General features: G+C 41.3%; 1 pseudogene; it reads left to right on the forward strand.

Moving 5' to 3' along the window:
* Window positions 1-12,670, forward strand: part of LOC135518477 (transient receptor potential cation channel subfamily A member 1-like) — an 84,408-nt pseudogene that overhangs the window by 44,228 nt on the left and 27,510 nt on the right.

Below are 12,670 nucleotides of genomic sequence, written 5' to 3' on the forward strand. Positions count from 1 at the left end.
TTCAGCCCCCATTAAGTTAATACTTTGTAGCGCCACCTTTTGCTGCGATTATAGTCTCAGGTCTTTTGCAGACTCCATCAGGTTTTCTTCCAGAATGGTCCTGTATTTGGCTCCATCCATCTTCCCATCAATTTTAACCATCTTCCCTGTCCCTGCTGAAGAAAAGCAGGCCCAAACCATGATGCTGCCACCACCATGTTTGACAGTGGGGATGGTGTGGTCAGGGTGATGCGCTGTGTTGCTTTTACGCTAAACATAACGTTTTGCATTGTTGCCAAATAGTTCAATTTTGGTTTCATCTGACCAGAGCATCTTCTTCCACATGTTTGGTGTGTCTCCCAGGTGGCTTGTGGCAAACTTTAAACAACACATTTTATGGATATCTTTAAGAGATGGCTTTCTTCTTGCCACTCTTCCATAAAGACCAGATTTGTGCAATATACGTCTGATTGTTGTCCTATGGACAGAGTCTCCCACCTCAGCTGTAGATCTCTGCAGTTCATCCAGAGTGATCATGAGCCTCTTGGCTGCATCTCTGATCAGTCTTCTCCTTGTATCAGCTGAAAGTTTAGAGGGACGGCCAGGTCATGGTAGATTTGCAGTGGTCTGATACTCCTTCCATTTCAATATTATCACTTGCACAGTGCTCCTTGGGATGTTTAAAGCTTGGGAAATCTTTTCGTATCCAAATCCGGCTTTAAACTTCTTCACAACAGTATCTCGGACCTGCCTGGTGTGTTCCTTGTTCTTCATGATGCTCTCTGCGCTTTTAACGGACCTCTGAGACTATAACAGTGCAGATGCATTTATACGGAGACTTGATTACACACAGGTGGATTGTACACAGGTGGATTGTATTCATCATTAGTCATTTAGGTCAACATTGGATCATTCAGAGATCCTCACTGAACTTCTGGAGAGAGTTTGCTGCACTGAAAGTAAAGGGGCTGAATAATTTTGCACGCCCAATTTTTCAGTTTTTGATTTGTTAAAAAGTTTTTCTTGTCGTTCCACTTCATGATTGTGTCCCACTTGTATGTGTTCACAAAAAATACAGTTTTGATAATTGCTGAAATTTGCAAAGTTGCTCTATAACACTGTTATTGCTTTGCTTGTTCTTATGCCTTGACACCATAACAGATACATTGTATTCGGAATGTATTCAGACCCTTGACCTTTTCCACATTTTGTTACATTACAGCCTTATTCTAAAATGGTTTTAAAAAAGTCTTCATCAATCTACACACAATACCCCATAATGACATCACAATACCCCATAATGACATCACAATACATCATAATGACATCACAATACCTCATAATGACATCACAATACCCCATACTGACATCACAATACCCCATAATGACATCACAATACCCCATAATGTCAAAGCAACAAAAGGTTTTTAGAGATGTTAACAAAAAAACCACACAAATAACCTATTTGCATAAGAATTCAGACCCTTTGCTATGAGACTCGAAATTGAGCTCAGGTGCATCCTGTTTCCATAGATCATTCTGGAATTATTTCTACAACTTGGAGTCCACCTGTGGTAAATTCAATTGATTAGAAATTATTTGGAAAGGCACACACCTGTCTATACAAGGTCCCACAGTTGACAGTGCAGGTCAGAGCAAAAACCAAGCCATGAGGTCGAAGGAATTGTCCGTAGAGCTCCGAGACAGGATTGTGTCTAAGCACAGACCTGGGGAAGGGTACTAAAACATTTCTACAGCATTGAAGGTCCCCAAAAACACAGCAGCCTCCATCATTCTTAAATTGAAGAAGTTTGGAACCTCCAAGACTCTTCCTATAGCTGGCCGCCTACGGTGAAGCATCGTGACGGCAGCATCATGTTGTGGGATGTTTATCAGCGGCAGGGACTGGGAGACTAGTCAAGATCGAGGGAAAGATGAATGGAGCAAAGTACAGAGAGACCCTTGATGAAAACAATGACCCTAATCACACAACGTAGACATAAGCAGGAGTGGCTTCAGAACTCTAAATGTCTCTGAATGCCCTCGAGTGGCCCAGCCAGAGCCCGGACTTGAACCAGATCGAACATCTCTGGAGAGACCTCAAAATACAGTTGCAAGAAAAGTTTGTGAACCCTTTGGAATAACCTGGATTTCTGCATTGATCACTCATAAAATGTGGTCTGATCGTCATCTAAGTCACCATCTGACTCATCTAAGTCACAGTGATAGACTAACACAATCTGACTCATTGTGTTAGTGATAAACTAACACAATCTGACTCATCTAAGTCACACTGATAGACTAACACAATCTGACTCATCAAAGTCACAGTGATAGACTAACACAATCTGACTCATCTAAGTCACAGTGATAGACTATCACAATCTGACTCATCTAAGTCACAGTGATAGACTATCACAATCTGACTCATCTAAGTCACAGTGATAGACTAACACAATCTGACTCATCTAAGTCACAGTGATAGACTATCACAATCTGACTCATCTAAGTCACAGTGATAGACTAACACAATCTGACTAAACTAACACACTGATAGACTAACACATCTGACTCATCTAATCACCTGATAGACTAACACAATCTGACTCATCTAAGTCACAGTGATACCTAACACAATCCTTTTCTGCCATCTGAATGTACACAGTGATAGACAGCCTATTGGGGTCTGACTCATCTAAGTCACAGTGATAGACTAACACAATCTGACTCATCTAAGTCACAGTGATAGACTAACACAATCTGACTCATCTAAGTCACTTTGACATAGACTAACACAATCTGACTCATCTTATTATAGTGATTATTATAACAAAATGAAATGACTCATCTAAGTCAACATTTGTGATAGACTAACAAATGACTCATCTGGATTCACAGTGATAGACTAACACAATCTGACTCATCTAAGTTTCACAGTGATAGACTAACACAATCTGACTCATTAAGTCACAGTGATAGACTAACACAATCTGAATCATCTAAGTCACAGTTGATAGACAGTCACAATCTGACTCATCAGGAAGTCACAGTGATAGACTAACACAATCTGACTCATCTAAGTCACAGTGATAGACTAACACAATGATGGATCTAAGTACAGTGATAGACTAACACAATCTGACTCATCTAAGTCACAGTGATAGACTAACACAATCTGACTCATCTAAGTCACAGTGATAGACTAACACAATCTGACTCATCTAAGTCACAGTGATAGACTAACACAATCTGACTCATCTAAGTCACAGTGATAGACTAACACAATCTGACTCATCTAAGTCACAGTGATAGACTAACACAATCTGACTCATCTAAGTCACAGTGATAGACTAACACAATCTGACTCATCTAAGTCACAGTGAGTGGTGTTAACACAATCTGACTCATCTAAGTCACAGTGATAGACTAACACAATCTGACTCATCTAAGTCACAGTGATAGACTAACACAATCTGTTCATCTAAGTCACACTGATAGTGTTAACACAATCTGACTCATCAAAGTCACACTGATAGACTAACACAATCTGACTCATCAAAGTCACAGTGATGTTAGGTAACACAATCTGACTCATCTAAGTCACAGTGATAGACTAACACAATCTGTCATCTAAGTCACAGTGATAGACTAGTGGTGTTGTCTCATCTGGGTTAGGTCACAGTGATAGACTAAGAAACCAACACAAACTAGTGGTGTTTTTCTAGCATCTGTGGTTGTCAGCGACTGTCCCCATCGACCTGGATAGAGTCCAGTGGTGTTAGGTCTAGTGGTGAGAGGATCTATAGAAAAGAATGGGAAGCATGATACCTTCTGCTGCCAATCCTTTTCTGCCAGCTGAATGTTACAGCCTATTGTTAAAGAAAATGAAATGTTAGGTCTAGGTCTATGGTGTCAGGTCATTTGTCCTGAGTCTGTTTTAGTATCAAATGAAGTTGGTTGGTCTAGTGGTGATAGTCTTTAATAAAAGTATTTAGGAGGTTTGCCAAAAGCCTCAGTCTTCTGCTGTTGTCTTACTTTAGCTACAGTAGGTCTAGTGGTGTTACAAAATGAATCAGACTTATTGGAATTCAGTTGACCTGGTTTGGTTGGGACAGTCTGTGTGTTAGGTCTGCTCTCAGGAAGTCAGGGTTGTAGTGGTGTAGGTCTGTGGTGTAGTGTACATATCTGTTTAGGTCTTACGTGTGGTGTTGTCCTGCCCCCTACAGCACAGCAGTATGATGGATCTGTGGTGAGTACTGGAAGAGGAGGGCTGGTGTTAGGTCTACGCCTGCAGACTGGGTCTCCAGTGGAATCGGTCAAGAACATCCTGGTTCTGCAGGTCTCTCTGGTGTTAAGTCAAGGACAAGGTGTTAGGTCTAGTGGTGTTAGTGAGTGGTGTTAGGTCTAGTGGTGTTAGGTCTAGGTCTAGTGGTGTTAGGTCTAGTGGTGTTAGGTCTAGTGGTGTTAGGTCTAGGTCTAGTGGTGTTAGGTCTAGTGGTGTTAGGTCTAGTGGTGTTAGGTCTAGTGGTGTTAGGTCTAGGTCTAGTGGTGTTAGGTCTAGGTCTAGTGGTGTTAGGTCTAGTGGTGTTAGGTCTAGTGGTGTTAGGTCTAGTGGTGTTAGGTCTAGTGGTGTTAGGTCTAGTGGTGTTAAGTCTAGTGGTGTTAGGTCTAGTGGTGTTAGGTCGAGTGGGGTTAGGTCTAGTGGTGTTAGGTCTAGTGGTGTTAGGTCTAGTGGTGTTAGGTCTAGTGGGGTTAGGTCTAGTGGTGTTAGGTCTAGTGGTGTTAGATCTAGTGGTGTTAGGTCTAGTGGTGTTAGGTCTAGGTCTAGTGGTGTTAGGTCTAGTGGTGTTAGGTCTAGTGGTGTTAGGTCTAGTGGTGTTAGGTCTAGGTCTAGTGGTGTTAGGTCTAGTGGTGTTAGGTCTAGTGGTGTTAGGTCTAGTGGTGTTAGGTCTAGTGGGTCTAGTGGTGTTAGGTCTAGTGGGGTTAGGTCTAGTGGTGTTAGATCTAGTGGTGTTAGGATCTAGTGGTGTTAGGTCTAGTGGTCTAGTGGTGTTAGGTCTAGTGGTGTTAGGTCTAGTGGTGTTAGGTCTAGGTCTAGTGGTGTTAGGTCTAGTGGTGTTAGGTCTAGTGGTGTTAGGTCTAGGTCTATTGGTGTTAGGTCTAGTGGTGTTAGGTCTAGTAGTGTTAGGTCTATTGGTGTTAGGTCTAGGTCTAGTGGTGTTAGGTCTAGTGGTGTTAGGTCTAGTCGTGTTAGGTCTAGTGGTGTTAGGTCTAGTGGTGTTAGGTCTAGTGGGGTTAGGTCTAGTGGTGTTAGGTCTAGGTCTAGTGGTGTTAGGTCTAGTGGTGTTAGGTCTAGTGGTGTTAGGTCTAGGTCTATTGGTGTTAGGTCTAGTGGTGTTAGGTCTAGTAGTGTTAGGTCTATTGGTGTTAGTGGTGTTAGGTCTAGTGGTGTTAGGTCTAGTGGTGTTAGGTCTAGTCTAGTGGTGTTAGGTCTAGTGGTGTTAGGTCTAGTGGGGTTAGGTCTAGTGGTGTTAGGTCTAGTGGTGTTAGGTCTAGTGGTGTTAGGTCTAGGTCTATTGGTGTTAGGTCTAGTGGTGTTAGATCTAGTGGTGTTAGGTCTAGTGGTGTTAGGTCTAGGTCTAGTGGGGTTAGGTCTAGTGGGGTTAGGTCTAGTGGTGTTAGGTCTAGTGGTGTTAGGTCTAGTGGTGTTAGGTCTAGTGGGGTTAGGTCTAGTGGGGGTTAGGTCTAGTGGTGTTAGGTCTAGGTCTAGTGGTGTTAGGTCTAGTGGTGTTAGGTCTAGTGGTGTTAGGTCTAGTCTGTTAGGTCTAGTGGTGTTAGATCTAGTGGGGTTAGGTCTAGTGGTGTTAGGATCTAGTGGTGTTAGGTCTAGTGGTGTTAGGTCTAGTGGTGTTAGGTCTAGGTCTAGTGGTGTTAGGTCTAGTGGTGTTAGGTCTAGTGGTGTTAGGTCTAGTGGGGTTAGGTCTAGTGGTTTTAGGTCTAGTGGTGTTAGGTCTAGGTCTAGTGGTGTTAGGTCTAGTGGTGTTAGGTCTAGGTCTAGTGGTGTTAGGTCTAGTGGTAGTGGTTAGGTCTAGTGGTGTTAGGTCTAGTGGTGTTAGGTCTAGTGGTGTTAGGTCTAGTGGTGTTAGGTCTAGTGGGGTTTAGGTCTAGTGGTGTTAGGTCTAGTGGTGTTAGGTCTAGTGGGGTTAGGTCTAGTGGGGTTAGGTCTAGTGGGGTTAGGTCTAGTGGGGTTAGGTCTAGTGGGGTTAGGTCTAGTGGTGTTAGGTCTAGTGGGGTTAGGTCTAGTGGTGTTAGGTCTAGTGGTGTTAGGTCTAGTGGTGTTAGGTCTAGTGGGGTTAGGTCTAGTGGGGTTAGGTCTAGTGGGGTTAGGTCTAGTGGGGTTAGGTCTAGTGGTGTTAGGTCTAGTGGTGTTAGGTCTAGGTCTAGTGGGGTTAGGTCTAGTGGGGTTAGGTCTAGTGGTGTTAGGTCTAGTGGTGGATGCAATGCTGAGACATCAATCCATGGGGAAGTCAGTGCCACATTTTAATTTTCACTCCAATTCTCAGACATTATTTACAAAATATGCATTTGTGTTTAATGCGTCCGCCAGAACAGAGGCAGTAGAGATGACATTGTGTTCTCTTGATAAGTGCATGAATTTGACAATTTTCCTGTCCTGCAAAACATTGAACATGCAATGAGTACTATAGGTTGTCAGGGAAAATATATGGAGTAAAAATTTCAATATTTTCTTTAGGAATGTCTCTAGGAATGTGGTGAAGTAAAGGTTGTCAAAAATATAAATAGTTGTAAGGGTGCATGTTGGTGGCAGGGAAGTCAGGCACAGGAGATCGAACTAGGTATAAAACGGAGCAGTTTAATAATTGCTCAAAACTCAGAAAAGCAAATTATATAAAATAATACAATTGTGTACAAAACTCATCGCACACCAGAACATAACTTCCAAAATAGCTTACAAACAAACAATCACCGACAAGAACAATGAGGGGGAACAGAGGGTTAACTACAGGATAAACAGAGTTAGCCTTCCCCGGAGCAGATAGGTATCCTACGAAGCAAGCTCGATCTATTCAGGGCTTTCTAAAGCGAACCAGCTTCAGTTAGCTTCACATTCCAGCTCAGGCTTCAACCGTAGGCTTACAGTATTATGACGGTGGATATTGCTCATCCGAACACCAAACTCTTCATTGGGACAATGCTGAAACATCAATCTGTGGGCGGGTCAGTGACACATTTTAATTTGTGTCGAAATAAAAATGAAAGAAATGTTATCTTGTAAGTTTGCTCTTAGAAATGCCGTCTTTATTTTATTACTTATTACTATGTGCTTAATGCCTAAGCACCTTATTTTCTCCACTCCTATCAATAAAATAATAATACTTTTATTTGTCAAAAGTTTTCCAGTGCGTGATGTCTCAAATGCATTCGGTCATTACTAAGTAATGTGATAGGTATTAACATAAAATCAAATTAAAATAAAACAATAACATTTGATTCAGAAAATACTGTATTTTCGATTTGTTTTAAGTAGCCTAGACAGAGTTTCAGAATTTGTGGGCAGAAGGGGCAGATTGGCAATACTGGCAATACTGGCAAATGCCAGATTGGTTGAAAACATTTTTGTTGTTGGGTGGGCAGGTCAATATTGACACCAAAATATAGTTTTATATATGTAAAAAAAAAACAATGGAAAAAGGTGACATGGCTGGCAGCCCATGCATTGGGCTCCTCAGATTGTCTTTGAAAAATATTTTTAAAGCAATTTCTCTGCTATACTAATCTATACTAAGCCTTTGGCTGATCAGTGGCCAACAGCCGGCCGCCCTAACAAGATTGTCCGGCCCGGTTATCAAAATACCTTGAATCATTCCCGCTTGGATGTGTTAGACAAAATAAAACATATTTCTTGAAATCCCCAGTAGTCTAAATGTTATTTACATCTTAATAAAGCACTTTGAATGACTTTATCAGATGATTCATCATGATTTCGGTCTGCTGGTGCCACCAGCTGTAAGGGTCAGACACAACAATAGCTCGCAGAGAGTACTTAGCACCTCTGGATGTAATATGTGAACGAAGTGCACACCGATTTTACATGTAGAATCCAGTAAAAGTGTACAAAATGTCAGAAGTCTACATTGTCTCTTAACCACAGCGCACTGAATGATCGACAGACAAACGTTAGATCCACACCCGGTGCTATGTGTACGAGCCTTGAAAGTTAGTGACACCCGGTGCTATGTGTACGAGCCTTGAAAGTTAGTGACACCCGGTGCTATGTGTAAGAGCCTTGAAAGTTAGTGACACCCGGTGCTATGTGTACGAGCCTTGAAAGTTAGTGACACCCGGTGCCATGTGTACGAGCCTTGAAAGTTAGTGACACCCGGTGCTATGTGTACGAGCCTTGAAAGTTAGTGACACCCGGTGCTATGTGTACGAGCCTTGAAAGTTAGTGACACCCGGTGCTATGTGTACGAGCCTTGAAAGTTAGTGACACCCGGTGCTATGTGTACGAGCCTTGAAAGTTAGTGACACCCGCGACACCAGGTTAACATGTTAGTCTAGAGCCCTGTGATAGTAATGAAGACTTATGGTAGGTGATGTTTCAGGGGAACATGTTAGTCTAGAGCCCTGGAATAGTAATGAACACTTAGGGTAGGTGATGATTCAGGGGAACATGTTAGTCTGGAGCCCTGTGATAGTAATGAACACTTAGGGTTCGTTGATGATTCAGGGGAACATGTTAGTCTGGAGCCCTGTGATAGTAATGAACACTTCGGGTAGGTAATGATTCAGGGGAACATGTTAGTCTGGAGCCCTGTGATAGTAATGAACACTTAGGGTAGGTGATGATTCAGGGGAACATGTTAGTCTGGAGCCCTGTGATAGTAATGAACACTTCGGGTAGGTGATGATTCAGGGGAACATGTTAGTCTGGAGCCCTGTGATAGTAATGAACACTTAGGGTAGGTGATGATTCAGGGGAACATGTTAGTCTGGAGCCCTGGAATAGTAATGAACACTTCGGGTAGGTGATGATTCAGGGGAACATGTTAGTTTGGAGCCCTGTGATAGTAATGTCGGGTAGGTAATGATTCATTTTAACATGTTAGTCTGGAGCCCTGAGGCCAATGAACACTTGGCCTCAGGTGATGATTCAGGGGAACATGTTAGTCTGGGCACCTGAGTTAGTAAGAACACTTAGGGTAGGTGATGATTCTGGGGAACATGTTAGTACACCATCCCTGTAATAGTAATGAGCATGCTCAAAGGGATAGGTGATGATTCTTTTAATTTAAAATGATTTTGTCTCAATAAGTGAGCTTCTTTTCAAACCATTGCAAAACATTCCTTCTCTTTGATGGATTTAAACCATGTGTTTGGAGTAATTGATGTTCTAATGTGACCTTACAGATAATTGTATTTTATCACAGAGATATATTCTTTAATCATGAGGCCAATCACCATTGGCCTCCATGGAACTTAAGTATGTGACTTTATAAATTCCTTTTCTCCGGCAACTGAGTTAGGAAGTTTGCCTTATCATTTTGTAGTGACTGGGTGTATTGATACACCATCCAAAGTGTAATAAATAACTGCAGCATGACATCAAAGGGATATTCAATGTCTGCTTTTAATTTCATTTTGTCTACCAATAAAGGATTCTTTTCTATAAACCATTGAAAAACATTCCTTTCTTTGTGTTAAACCTGTGATTGTAATTCACTGTTCTACTGAGGGACGTTACAGATGATTGTTCCACCATTGGGGGGCCAGAGCAGCGAACAGTTTTGACTGGGCTGAGTGGGAACTGTTAATTAAAAATCATGTTAGGCACTATTATTGCACAAAGTGGAGTCCATGGAACTTGTATGTGACTTTATAAATTAAGCCTGACTTTTACTCCTGAACTTCTTTAGGTTTCTTAACAAAGGGGTTGAATCCTTATTCTGTAACGGTATTCCTCTCTCTTCCGAGGAGGAGTAGAAAAGATCGGTGTCCATATTTTAATGAAATAACCGAACACTGAATACAAAAGAACAAGAGAAATAAATGAAAACAGAAACTGTTTTGTGTGGTTAAAACACAGACACAGAAAACAACTACCCACAAAACATAGTGGGAAAATGGGGTGTCTAAGAATGGTTCTCAATCAGAGACAACTATAAACAGCTGCCTCTGATTGGGAACCATACCAGGCCAAACACATAGAAATACCAAAACATAGAACAACACATAGAATGCCCACCCCAACTCACGCCCTGACCAAACTAAAATATTAAAATTAAAATAAATAAATATAAATAAAATAATTTTAGACATTAAAAAGGAACCAAGGTCAGGACATGTCATATTCACTCAAGACAGTTCAGGTTTGAATTTTCTTTTCTAAAATATAATTCCACTTTGACAATGTGTCACATAAAATCTAAATGTGATCAATTTAAATTCAGGCTTTTTAACAGACAGACGGACAGACACTAGTTACCACAGCCACAAATGGCTAAACCTTGCCTATTTCTTAGATTTATTTTCTTAAAATCAGATTTCAAACCTAACTCTAACTTTAACCATAACCTTAACCACACTGCTAACGTTATGCCTAACCCTGACCTAAAATTTTAATCAAAAATCAACTCATTTTCAATATATAGTCAATTTCTACTTTGTCGCTGTAGTAACTAGTGACAACCTGTCATCAAGGCAAGTGTGGCTACTTTGAAGAATCTCAAATATCAAATATATTTTAATTTGTTTAACACTTTTGGTTACTACATGATTCCATATGTGTTATTTCGTAGTTTTGATTTCTTCACTATTATTCTACAATGTAGAAAATATAAAATTTAAAGATAAACCTTGAAATAAGTTGGTCTGTCCAAACTTTTGACCAATACTGTATATTTTTTCCTCGCCCTCATCCCGCTCTCTCTCTCTCTCTCACACACACACACACACACACACACACACACACACACACACACACACACACACACACACACACACACACACACACACACACACACACACACACACACACACCTAACTCTCCTGTCAATAGAAATGTTCATATTAACACCAGGTATACCTCTAACTCTCTTCTCATCAGGTATGTTCGTATTAACACCAGGTATACCTCTAACTCTCTTCTCATCAGGTATGGTCGTATTAACACCAGGTATACCTCTAACTCTCTTCTCATCAGGTATGGTCGTATTAACACCAGGTATACTCTCTTCTCATCTCGTATTAACACCAGGTATACCTCTCTTCTCATCAGGTATGTTCGTATTAACACCAGGTATACCTCTAACTCTCTTCTCATCAGGTATGTATTAACACCAGGTACACCTCTAACTCTCTTCTCATCAGGTAACACTCTCTTCTCATCAGGTATACCTCTAACTCTCTTCTCATCAGGTATGGTCGTATTAACACCAGGTATACCTCTAACTCTCTTCTCATCAGGTATGGTCGTATTAACACCTGCCAGCGTCTGCTGGAGACCATCACAGACTCCCGCCTGCTGAACGAGGGGGATGAGAGAGGCCTGACCCCCTACACCTGGCCTCTGGAGGTGGACACACCAAAGTGGTGGAGCTGCTGCTTCGTAAAGGAGCTCTCTTTCACAGGTGCTAGCACTAACACATGTATGTACATGACTACGCTGTTCACAGTGAGGAAGACAGTGGCACAGATTTTGTTTTTAAAGGTTTGCAACAGATCCTCAAGCCAATCTGTACATTTTGACGTAGGAGTAGGATCACCAACATTTCTGTAAATGTCCCAAAAGCCCTTGAAATCCCGGATGGATTATTACTAGAATCAGGTGGGAATATATAGGTAACCCGGGAATCTTCAACTGGAAATTCTGGGAAATGTAGCTGGATTTTGACACCCTACATGGAGAATGTAATGGTGTGTTATTGTCACTGGTGTTTTCTGTCTCGTCTCTCTCTTTCTTAGTGATTACAAAGGGTGGACTTGTTTACACCATGCGGCGGCAGAGGGGTACACCCAGACCATGAAGATCGTCCTGGGCACCAACATCAAACTACTGGACAAGCTGGATGAGGATGGGGTTCGGACAACCTTTGTTTCATTCAGACCACTGTCGTGTCTCTGACATCTTTGTGATGACAAGCTATTTTATCAAATCGGTTACCTAACGTTTGATTGATTAAGTGGTTGAATTAAACCAACAATTAACTCGTTAATAACCTGGGGCACCACGGAAGAGTCAGTTTATAAAGAGATGCTATCTCCCGAATCCACTCTTAAAGATCTGAAGATCTTTTATATCAATAGCAGTCAATCAGTTATTCATTATTCTTTTCCTTCTATCAGTCTCATCTGAACGTCGTAAAATTCTTGGTTATCTGCATGAACCCAGCCTTAACTATAAATCATCCATTCACCAATTGTCTCAATTATTTATTTACTAACTAATTAAACAATTACAGGATATAAAATACATAATAACATTATACTTTAAATACCGTCCCTAGTGGGCTAAACAAAAACAGTTTGGTTCTAACATGATACATTCGGAGAGGAAAAGAGGGGGGCGGGGTAATACAAAGGAACATGGGTCTCTATTGGACATGGGAACATCCATAAACATTCAGATGCCTCATAACTGAGGAACTTAATGGACAGATTGAGCTGGTGT

This window comes from Oncorhynchus masou, chromosome 28 (genome assembly GCF_036934945.1).
Source record: "Oncorhynchus masou masou isolate Uvic2021 chromosome 28, UVic_Omas_1.1, whole genome shotgun sequence".
Lineage (NCBI taxonomy): Eukaryota > Metazoa > Chordata > Actinopteri > Salmoniformes > Salmonidae > Oncorhynchus > Oncorhynchus masou.